The sequence below is a fragment of the Giraffa tippelskirchi genome, chromosome 1, assembly GCF_054371585.1.
Source record: "Giraffa tippelskirchi isolate mGirTip1 chromosome 1, T2T-mGirTip1v1.2.pri, whole genome shotgun sequence".
NCBI classification, from domain to species: Eukaryota; Metazoa; Chordata; class Mammalia; order Artiodactyla; family Giraffidae; genus Giraffa; species Giraffa tippelskirchi.
Window position 1 is genome coordinate 45029916 of NC_137275.1, and position 11036 is coordinate 45040951.

An 11036-nucleotide genomic window follows, 5' to 3' on the forward strand; every position below is an offset into this window, starting at 1 on the left:
AAATTTTCAATGTAGACAAAACAGCCTTATGCAGGAAGATGTCATTAAGGACTTTCATAGCTGAAGAGGAGAAGTCAGTGCCTGGCTTCAACGTTTCAAAGTCCTAATAACTACAATTAAAAGCCATACCTGAACTTCCAGATGTTCAAGCTGGTTTTAGAAAAGGCAGAGGAACCAGAGATCAAATTGCCAATATCCGCTGGATCATCGAAAAAGCAAGAGAGTTCCAGAAAAACATCTATTTCTGCTTTATTGACTATGCCAAAGCCTTTGACTGTGTGGATCACAATAAACTGTGGAAAATTCTGAAAGAGATGGGAATACCAGACCATCTGACCTGTCTCTTGAGAAACCTGTATGCAGGTCAGGAAGCAACAGTTAGAACTGGACATGGAACAACAGACTGGTTCCAAATAGGAAAAGGAGTACGTCAAGGCTGTATATTGTCACCCTGCTTATTTAACTTATATGCAGAGCACATCATGAGAAACGCTGGGCTGGAAGAAACACAAACTGGAATCAAGATTGCTGGGAGAAATATCAATAACCTCAGATATGCGGATGACACCACCCTTATGGCAGAAAGTGAAGAAGAACTAAAGAGCCTCTTGATGAAGGTGAAGGAGGAGAGTGAAAAAGTTGGCTTAAAGCTCAACGTTCAGAAAACTAAGATCATGGCATCTGGTCCCATCACTCCATGGGAAATAGATGGGGAAACAGGGGAAACAGTGTCAGACTTTACTTTTTTGGGCTCCAGAATCACTGCTGATGGTGACTGCAGCCATGAAATTAAAAGACGCTTACTCCTTGGAAGGAAGGTTATGGCCAATCTAGATAGCATCTTTAAAAGCAGAGACATTACTTTGCCAACAAAAGTCCGTCTAGTCAAGGCTATGGTTTTTCCAGTGGTCACGTATGGATGTGAGAGTTGGACGGTGAAGAAAGCTGAGCGCCGAAGAATTGATGCTTTTGAACTGTGGTGTTGGAGAAGACTCTTGAGAGTCCCTTGGACTGCAAGGAGATCCAATTCATCCATCCTAAAAGAGATCAATCCTGGATGTTCATTGGAAGGTCTGATGTTGAAGCTGAAGCTCCGATACTTTGGCCACCTCATGCGAAGAGTTGACTCATTGGAAAAGACCCTAATGCTGGGTAGGATTGGGGGCGGGAGGAGAAGGGGACGACAGAGGATGAGATGGTTGGATGGCATCACCGACTCCATGAACATGGGTTTGGGTAGACTCCGGGAGTTGGTGATGGACAGAGAGGCCTGGCTTGCTGCAATTCATGGGGTCGCAGAGAGTTGGACACGACTGAGCGACTGAACTGAACTGAAAAGCCATACTTGTAAAATTTTGAAGTAGTATGTATAAAATTTTATGCTATGAATTTCTTAGCAAATGTTCCTTGTCTAGACTTAAAGAAACCAGTTTATCATGGTTTTGACATATACTGAATGCAATATATAAATATATGAATGCATATTTCAGCAAGGGACTTCCCAAGTAGCACAGTGGTAAAGAATTCTCCTGCCAATGCAGGAGATGCCAGAGGTGAAGATTTGATCCCTGGGTCAGGAACATCCCTTGGAGAAAGGAATAGCAACCCACTCTAGTATTCTTGCCTGGAAAATTCCATGGACAGAGGAATCTGGTGGGCTTCAGTCTCTGGAGTCCCACAGAGTCAGACACAACTGAGCACATACACATACGTTGGCAATCAGAAGACTAAGAAGGAAGTGTGTGTGTGTGTATTTGTACACATGTCTTTAAAGTAATTTAGAAATGTTAAATCAAAAATGGTAATTTCACAATTTTTGATAGAAAGAAGAGAGAGAAAGACAGGCTGACTCTTGTAGAAGCTAATGCAGCTGGTGACTTGGAAGTTGAAGCCAATGCTCATTTACTATTTGGAAAATCCTAGAGCCCTTAAGAATTATGCTCAATCTACTCTGTCTGTAATATATAAATGGAACAACAAAGCCTGGATGACAGCACATCTGTTGAGAACTTTTGCTCAGAAAAGAAAAAGATCCTTTCAAAATATTACTGCTCACTGACAATGCACCTGGTCAGCCAAGAGCTCTGATGGAGATGTACAATGAGATTAATGCTGTTTTCATGCCTGGAAACACAACATCCATTCTGCTGCTCATGGATCAAGTAATTTCAACTTTCAAGTCTGTTATTTAAGAAATACATTTTATAAGACTACAGCTGCCATAGAAAGTGATTCCTCTGGTGGTTTTAGGCAAAGCAAATTAAAAACCCTCTGGAAAGGGTTCACTATTCTAGATGCTGTTAAGGACATTTGTGATTTATGTGTGTGTGCATGCTAAGTCACTTCAGTTGTGTCCGACTCTTTGTGACCCCATGGACTGTAGCTGGCCAGACTCTTCTGTCCATGGGATTCTTCAGGCAAGAACACTGGAGTGGGTTATCATTTCCTTCTCCAGGGGATCTTCCCGGACCCAGGGATCAAACCCACATCTGCTGCATCTCCTGCAGGGGATGGATTCTTTACCAGAGTGCCACCAATGATTTATGGGAAGAGGTAAAAATATTAACACTAATAATAATTTGAAAAAGTTGACTTCAACCCTCATGACTCTTTAGGGTTCAAGACTTAAGTGGAGGAAGTAACTGCAGATGTGGTGGAAATGGCAAGAGAACTAGACTTTGAAGTGAAACCTGAAGATGTGACTGAATTGCTGCAAATTTCATGATAAAACCTTAATGGATAAAGAGTTGCTTATTATGAATGAGCAAAGAAAGTGGTTTCTTGACATAGAACCTATTCCTGGTGAAGATGTTTTTGTGAAGATTGTCAAAATGACAAGAGATTTAGGCTATTACTTAAGCTTCGTTGATAAAGCAGTGGCATGGTTTGAGAGGATTGATTCCAATTCTGAAAGAAGTTCTACTGTGGGTAAAATGCTTTCAAAGAGCATTTCATGCCACAGAGAAATTGTTTGTGCAAGGAAGTATCAATCAATGTGTCAAACTTCATTTCTGTTTCATTTTAAGAAATTGCCACAGCCACCTCAACCTTTAGCAGTCACCACCCTGATCAGTCAGCAGCCATCAGTGTCAAGGTAAGACCCTCCACCAGCAAAAGAATATGACTCACTGAAGGTTCAAATGATGGTCAACATTTTTTAGCAATAAAGTATATTTAAATTAAGGTATGTATGTTTTTTTTTTTAGGCATAATGCTCTTGTACACTTAGTAGACCACAGTATAGTGTAAATACACTGGGACTCAATTTATTCTGATATACACTTTATTGCAGTGGTCTGGAATGGAATCCACCATATCTTGGAGGTTGGCCTGTACTTGGGGCCAAAATACAGACTTGATCAATAGGACAGATGTAGAAACAAGTCCCCTTGGCCACAGTGGTAGCCTGTCAATCACCATGATGAGCGCCTTTGGAGTATACTTGTGTTTTGTGGGCAGAGGACACATAGGAACAGAGAGGGTCTCCAGTGGGTGGCCAAATTAAAACTCTATGAAAATTAAAGTCTTCACATGGCTTGTGTCTCTTTAGTGTTTCAGGAATATTTGGCACCTCATGAATATTAGGTTTCTCTTGGTCCTTCCATCCTTTCAATATTCAACACTGAAGTGCTTGCTCTACTTATTAACATATTTATTCAATATATCTTATGAATTCTGACTATGTCTTACAAGGTACTTGCTTACTCATTATCTGTGCTTAATACATGTCATGAGTTTCACATCTTCTATAGTAGAATAGGATATTTTTGAATGATACTGGAAAGGCTCATCACAACCGTTTAATGCAAAGTATTTCCACTGGGGTAGAAGCTCCCTCAGGTTAGATTTTGTCTGACTTGTTTATTGCTGTATCTTTACTGTTTAGTGTACTATGGGTAGTCTTTAAATTGTTGAATGAGTGAATGAACATCGTAGAAATAGGGAAATACAGAGAGAATAATTAGGCTAAAGAAAGGAAAGAAGCACGTGAGTCCAAAGCTTCCTCTGCTGAAAGCCATACATGGGTCCCAAGGTCACAGACACCTTCCTGTTCCTTGTGTTAACCAGGTCTGTGATTCTGCGAGCAGTGTCTCCTGAAGCATGACCCCCAGATCACCAGCAGCAGCAGCAGCATCTGGGCAGAAATTCAAACTCTTCCCCAGACCTCTCTCCCACCTACTGAATCAGAAACTCGGTTGGTGGGCCATCAATTGGTATTTCCACCAGCCTTCCAGTTGATTGTCAAGTGTGCTCAGATTTGAAAACCACTGTGCTGGAATATTATGGTGTCATCATGTTTTATTTCAATACACTTTCCTTGCAGGACACTGTGTTTCTCCTCTCTGGAAACAGGAGTCCAGTTTCATTTGTTTGTATGGGAAAGCTTCCCTGGGTTTGCAGCCTCCTGGGATGATGATGCTTCCTCACTGACAAATGCTAATGGGCAAGACCTACCCAGGATGCCAAAGGTGAGGCACCACTCATATGCCAGCTCTTTCTAGAGTGAAAGCGCAAACAGGGAGACAGGAAAGAGAGTGGGTAAGGAAGGATCAGGCTAAAGCCAGCTACATGAGGGGTTTTCCTCCAAGGTTCATCAGAAGCTCAGGCATGCACTGTCTTTGTGAGCAGCACCCTCTTTCAGCTACCCAGTCTTTACCAGAAGACTTGGAGCCCCTGGGTAAAAACAGATGCAACTCGGGCCCAATAAGTGGTCAGAGAAAGCAGGGCTTAGAAGGGAATTCAGCATCACATGGCTAAAATAGCCAAGTATTGTGTTTGTCTTTCCAAGGTGTTTTTGTTTTTTTTTTTTGGAGAATTACAGATGTATTTTAAAATCATGCTTTGCTTGTGTGTGCATACTCAGTCGCTCAATCATGTCTGACTCTTTGTGACCCCATGGACTATAGCCCACCAGGTTCCTCTGTCCATGGAAGTTCCCAGGCAAGAATACTGGAGTGGGTTGCCATTTCCTACTCCAGGGGATCTTCCTGATCCAGGGACTGAACCCAGGTCTCTTGCATCTCCTGCACTGGCAGGTGGATTCTTTACCACTGTGCCACCTGGGAAGCTCCATGCTCTGCTTAGTTCTAACTATGTATTTATCGCATAAAATTTGAAAGACAGAGAAAAGTATAAAGAAAAAATTGAATCATCCATTACCCTACTGCCTAAGATGACAACTCAGTGTTTTAAAGTATTGCATTTGAGATAAAATAATTAATAATATTAATAGATGTTCTATATAATAACTTTTACAGAGTAGGAAATCTTGATTTTGCTTCCTTTTTAAATACTATATGCTATGCATAGTATACTATATATTTTAATACTATAATACTATACATAATTCTTAATAAGCATCACTTTTTAAAGAAAACTTTAAGTTTTATATTGGTGTATAGCCAATTAACAATGTTGTAATAGTTTCAGGTGGACAGCAAAGGGACTCCCCGCCATACATATATATGTTTCCTTTCTCCCCTAAACTCACTTCCCATCCAGGCTGCCATGTAACACTGAGCAGAGTTCCCTGTAAGCATCATTTTTAATAGCTGCACAGTTGGTAAAGAATCCACCTGCCAATGCAGGAGATGTGAGAGACTCGGTTTCAATCCCTGGGTTGGGAAGCTCCCCCGTAGAAGGAAATGGCAACCCACTTCAGAATTCTTGCCTGGGAAATCTCATGGACAGAGGAGCCTGGTGGGCTACAGTCCATGGGGTTGCAAAGAGTCAGACACAACTGAGTACACATACACACACACACAATACAAAATATCCTGTCATATCTATTTTGTTTAGCAATCTTTCCATTATTAAAGATTTAGGTAGTTTCTAATGCTAATATTAAAAAGCAGAGACATTACTTTGCCAACAAAGGTCCATCTAGTCAAAGATATGGTTTTTCCAGTAGTCATATATGGATGTGAGAGTTGGACTATAAAGAAACCTGAGTGCTGAAGAATTGATGCTTTTGAACTGTGGTGTTGGAGAAGACTCTTGAGAGTCCTTGGACTGCAAGGAGATCCAACCAGTACATCCTAAAGGAAATCAGTCCTGAATATTCATTGGAAGGACTGATGTTGAAGCTGAAACTCCAATACTTTGGCTACCTAATGTGAAGACCTGACTCATTTGAAAAGACCCTGATGCTGGGAAAGATTGAAGGCAGGAGGAGAAGGGGACGACAGAGGATGAGATGGTTGGATGGCATCACCGACCCAATGGACATGAGTTTGAGTAAGCCCCACGTGTTGGTGATAGACAAGGAAGCCTGGCATGCTGTAGTCCATGGTGTCGCAAAGAGTTGGACGTGACTGAGAGACTGAACTGAACTGAACATCTTTAGATCTTTCCTTGCATCTCTATTTCTTTAGGATTGATTCTTAGAAGTGGAATTACTAGATCAAATGACATTGTGTGGGTATAGTGTGAGATGGAAGGGCTCGTCTGGTTGGGCAATAGAGTGGAACTGTCATTTAAGAGACCTGGGGTTCAACCCCAGATTGCCAAATATTCCTTGTGTGGTCTTGAACAAGTCACTTTCTCTCTCTGGATGAGAGTTTTCTCCCATGTTAAATAAGAGAATGGGAATAAGTCCTTGCATCTTGAATGGAAGTATTATACCACTCAGCTAAAAATGTAAAGCATTTCTTTTATATTAAAACAAACATCATATATATATTATATATATATATTCCACATCTTCTTTATTTGTAAAACTGACATTTAAATTTCAAGATAAAATTCAAAATTCCAAAAATTTCTTACTTTTATTTGGCTAGTTAGATTTCTCCCACAGAACAGACCTCCCTTAGAGCATGTGTCAGGATCCTTGGCCAATAGAAGTATGTCAATGAGAAAGTTTAAGAAGAATTGAACTAAGTGATCTCATGTACTAATTGTAGTCTGGATATCCTGGGCATACATAGTTCCTGGTGTTGAAACTACATATCCTTAGCAAATCTTCCAGGTCTGATGTAGTCTTCATCCTGGGATTAGGATATTTTCATACATTTTTCTATTGACCAGCTCCATGTGGACTCGGGTTAAAAAAAACTTTTGAAGATAGTTTAAAACCTGATAAGTCTGCCTTTAGCCTACAGTTGCTTAACACACATCACACTGGTTCACAGAAGCTCACCTTCAGGCACTTAATCATTCACACAAAAATATTTATTTTTGGACACATAGTCCAATACTGTGTGTCAGACAACATTATGAAAAGCCAAATACAAAGACAAATAAGAAATAACATTTATCCCTGTCTTCTGGGAATTAATAATGTATTTCCCACAAAGTATCCCAGAAAATGCCCAAGGTCAATAGGTACAATTATTTTTTTTTAAACAGTATTCATATCAAATATGTTTGAGAAGTGTTGAACTAAAGTCAAGCAGGTTCATTTACAGCAGGACTTTTCAGAGACTTTAATATGCTAATACGCAAAGTGTGCAGTGTTCCCAAAGTTATTTGTTTAGGAAACTCTTCATTTGTGGACTATCTCCAAGAACTAGAGACTCATAGCTCACAATTTGAGAAATGCTGACCTAGTAAAATCTAATCAGTACATTTACTCAAAAAACAAATTGTAGTTTTATAGATAGCAAAATACAGAGGGAACTGAAGACAGATTCTTCCTCTTGAAGAGCTTTCAATCTATTTAATTGGAAGGGCAGTCCTGAAACACACACAGAGAATATCCAAAAACAAACAAATGAAAATCAATGTGAAAGTGTGGAGATGTGGAATCAGCAGAAAAATCTGAAGGGAAAAGGATGAAATTAATCCTTTTCAATTAATTAATCAAGGAACATTTCATGGAAGAAGTAAGGTTTGGAGAAACAATTTCTCCCATGAAATAAAACTCCAAAACTATTTTTCTTAAGAAAACACTATGCTAAGTGAAATGTCATACATGGGAGGACAAAATACCGTGTAAGCTCATATATATGTGGATTCTAAAAGAGTCAAAGTCATCAAATCAAATTGTACCAGGGTCTGAGGTATGGGAGAAACTGAAAGATACTGGACAAAGGGTACAAAGTTTCAGTTAGATGGGATAAATATTTTCTGAAGATTTTATGCACAGCCTGTTAATGTCATACTGGTGAATACTTGAAATTTTCCAAGAGAATAGATCTCAAATTAAATCTTCTGAACACACACAAGAGGATAACTATGTAGAGGTGGTGGATGAATTATTTAGGTTGGCTGTGGAGATCCTTTCACAAAGTGAGTATGTGTGCATTCTCAGTTGCTAAGTGATGTCTGACTCTTTGCGACCCCACAGACCAGCTCTCCAGGCTCCTCTGTCCATGAGATTTTCTAGGCAAGAATACTGAAGCGGGTTGCCATTTTCTTCTCCAGGATATCTTCCCAGTCAACGGATCGAACCCTCGTCGCCTGCATCTCCTGTATAGGCGGGTGGGTTCTTTACCACTGAGTCATCTGGGAAGCCTTCACAATGTACGCTGTTGTTGTTAAGTCGCTCAGTCATGTCTGACTCTTTGTGAACCCATGGACTGTAGCCTGCCAGGCTCCCCTGTTCATGGGACTCTCCAGGCAAGATTACTGGAGTGGGCTGCCATTTCCTTCTCCATCACAATGTATACATATCCACAAAAACATCAAGTAGTACACTTTAAATGTATACAATTTATTTCTCTATGTCAAATATATTTAAATAAAATGATTTTAAAAAGAAACTAATACATCTTCATTAAGGAAACAATTTTTTAATTACAGAAAAGTAAAATAACCCTCAATCCCATACACATACATATGTATGTGTTTATACAGGTATATATTTTTTCTTTTCATGAGGGACTATTTTCTACTAGAATTTTTTTCCAGTATCTACAATCAATTGTATTTTAGTATAATCTAAACACATACCATTTAGAAAATAACAAGAAAAATTTATGTACAAGAGTTGATGCTAATGCATTTGGATAAAGCTGGCAAGTTCTTGCTACTAGCATAGCCCAGGAAATAACCACCAAGAAAACCCAATATATTGGAATAGATATTGTGGTGTTTGGCACACAGTTTGATAGTGCTCAGGGTTAATCTTAAGTTGCTAATGTTTGGTACTAGATGTAAAACTTCATTGGTTACCCTGCAACCTTTAAGACTTATTATACATCTTATATCTAAAATTTTAAGTAGATAGTCATCTCTTAAGTACAAGTCTTCTGTAATAGTCTGCAGTGCCAATCTTGCAAACAAAATATCAATCTCTATCCCATCAAAACACAGTTTGATAACTGGTACAAATGCCTCTTCAACAGCTCTTAAATCTTTTACTTCTTCCTGTAATTTCAACTTATCATAGAATGAGGTGAAAAACTCACTTCGATCAACAAGTCTTGGTGTAACACACAATGCATCAATATCGGCACCTTTTGTATGTACTCCTAATCTATAAGATCCACATGTAAAAATTTTCCCACCAACATTTTCGATTACAGATTGTGGAAGATTCTTGCTTTCACTGATTTCTCATATCGACTCCTTTACCAGGTTATTTAATTTTCCCCAAATTAAAATCCTGCGCTGCTGTTCCTCTTCCTTTTCAAAAACCCCAAAGGGCTTCAGAGTTTCAACTAGCTTCTGTGTAAGTAGGCAGTCAGTCTTCTTGGGGGCTGCTAAGTCAGTCCTGAATATTCATCGGAATGACTGATGCTGAAGCTGAAACCAATACTTTGGCCACCTGATGCAAAGAACTGACTCATTGGAAAAGACCTTGATGCTGGGAAAGATTGAAGGCAGGAGGAGAAGGGGACAACAGAAGATAACATGGTTGGATGGCATCACCAACGCAATGGACATGAGTTTGAGTAAGCGCCCAGGTATTGGGGTTGGACAGGGAAGCCTGGCGTGATGCAGTCCATGGGGTCTCAAAGAGTTGGACATGACTGAGTGACTGAAATGACTGAAGCTGATGGGAGAAGTAATGTCACAGTGTTTCTGTGGCGACTATGTTTGCTGTGATCCCTGTGTTGTAACTGGAAACGGCATCATCCCTGAGCTGGTACCACCCAGTCACTTCCTCACCCCTCACCCCCCCTCCCGCAACCACCGCAGCTGCAGCCCTGTGCATGACCCACTAAGGTGGGAGGGAGGCGGGGGCCCTGCCTTAGCCCTGGGTCCTACCCCACTCACGCACCCGCTAACGCCTCTTCTAAGCGCTTGTCCCCCTTCCCCTTCCTCCTCTCTACTAGCATTTTTAATATGCATTGGTTTTGGAGGAATTATTTATAATAAGTATAAACATATAGTTTTTGTTTTCTTGCTAAGTTAAGGAAAAATTGGTGCCTCGAAGCTATGCATTGTTTAGAGCACATCTTTCCAAGTTACTCTGCTCTAACCTTCCACTGTCTTTGAGCTGTTTTACAATTCTGAAAATTGCAAATAACTGTATCGCATTATCTTTGTGGAGGAGCTTCTTCAGAGTAGGACTAATGAGTCAAAATTACGGAAAGATTTCAGGCTCTTGATCCATTGGCCAGGTTGCCTTCCAGAACTGTGAGTGAGAATTCTCTTTCCTTGACAAAGGGTCAGACAGTTTCAACTGATGCTTGTGTTCACCCCAATCAGTTCTGGAGTCAAAGTCAGCTTGTATTGATTTTAAAAACACCTTTTATTATGTTAAATAGGAAACAGTACTGTCTCAGTTGGGGGGTAGCTTTTAATTAAAAACATATTAACAATATAAAAGAATGTATGTAACTTTAATAAATATGGTAAGGTGTGGACAACTTCATCCAGCAGAATTCTCTCTCAGAGAATACCATGTGTGTTAGGAAGAAATGTCTTGAGAACTTCCTTGGTGGTCCAGTGGCTAAGACTTTACACTCCCAATGCAGGCAGCCCAGGTTCAATCCTTGGTCAGGGAACCAGATCCCACAGGCCGAAACCAAGAGTTCACATGCCATAGCTAAAAATCCTGCATGCTGCAATGAAAATGGAAGATACTGGCTTCAGCTAAGATCTGGCGCAGCCAAATAAATAATTTTTTTTAAAAAGGAAGACAT

The 11036-nt window shown here is 40.0% G+C and overlaps 1 pseudogene; it reads right to left on the minus strand.

The window, feature by feature from the left end:
• Positions 1-8873: 8873 nt before the first annotated feature.
• On the minus strand, positions 8874-10020 carry LOC145539654 (poly(A) polymerase alpha-like; annotated as a pseudogene).
• Between the last annotated feature and the right edge of the window lie 1016 nt (positions 10021-11036).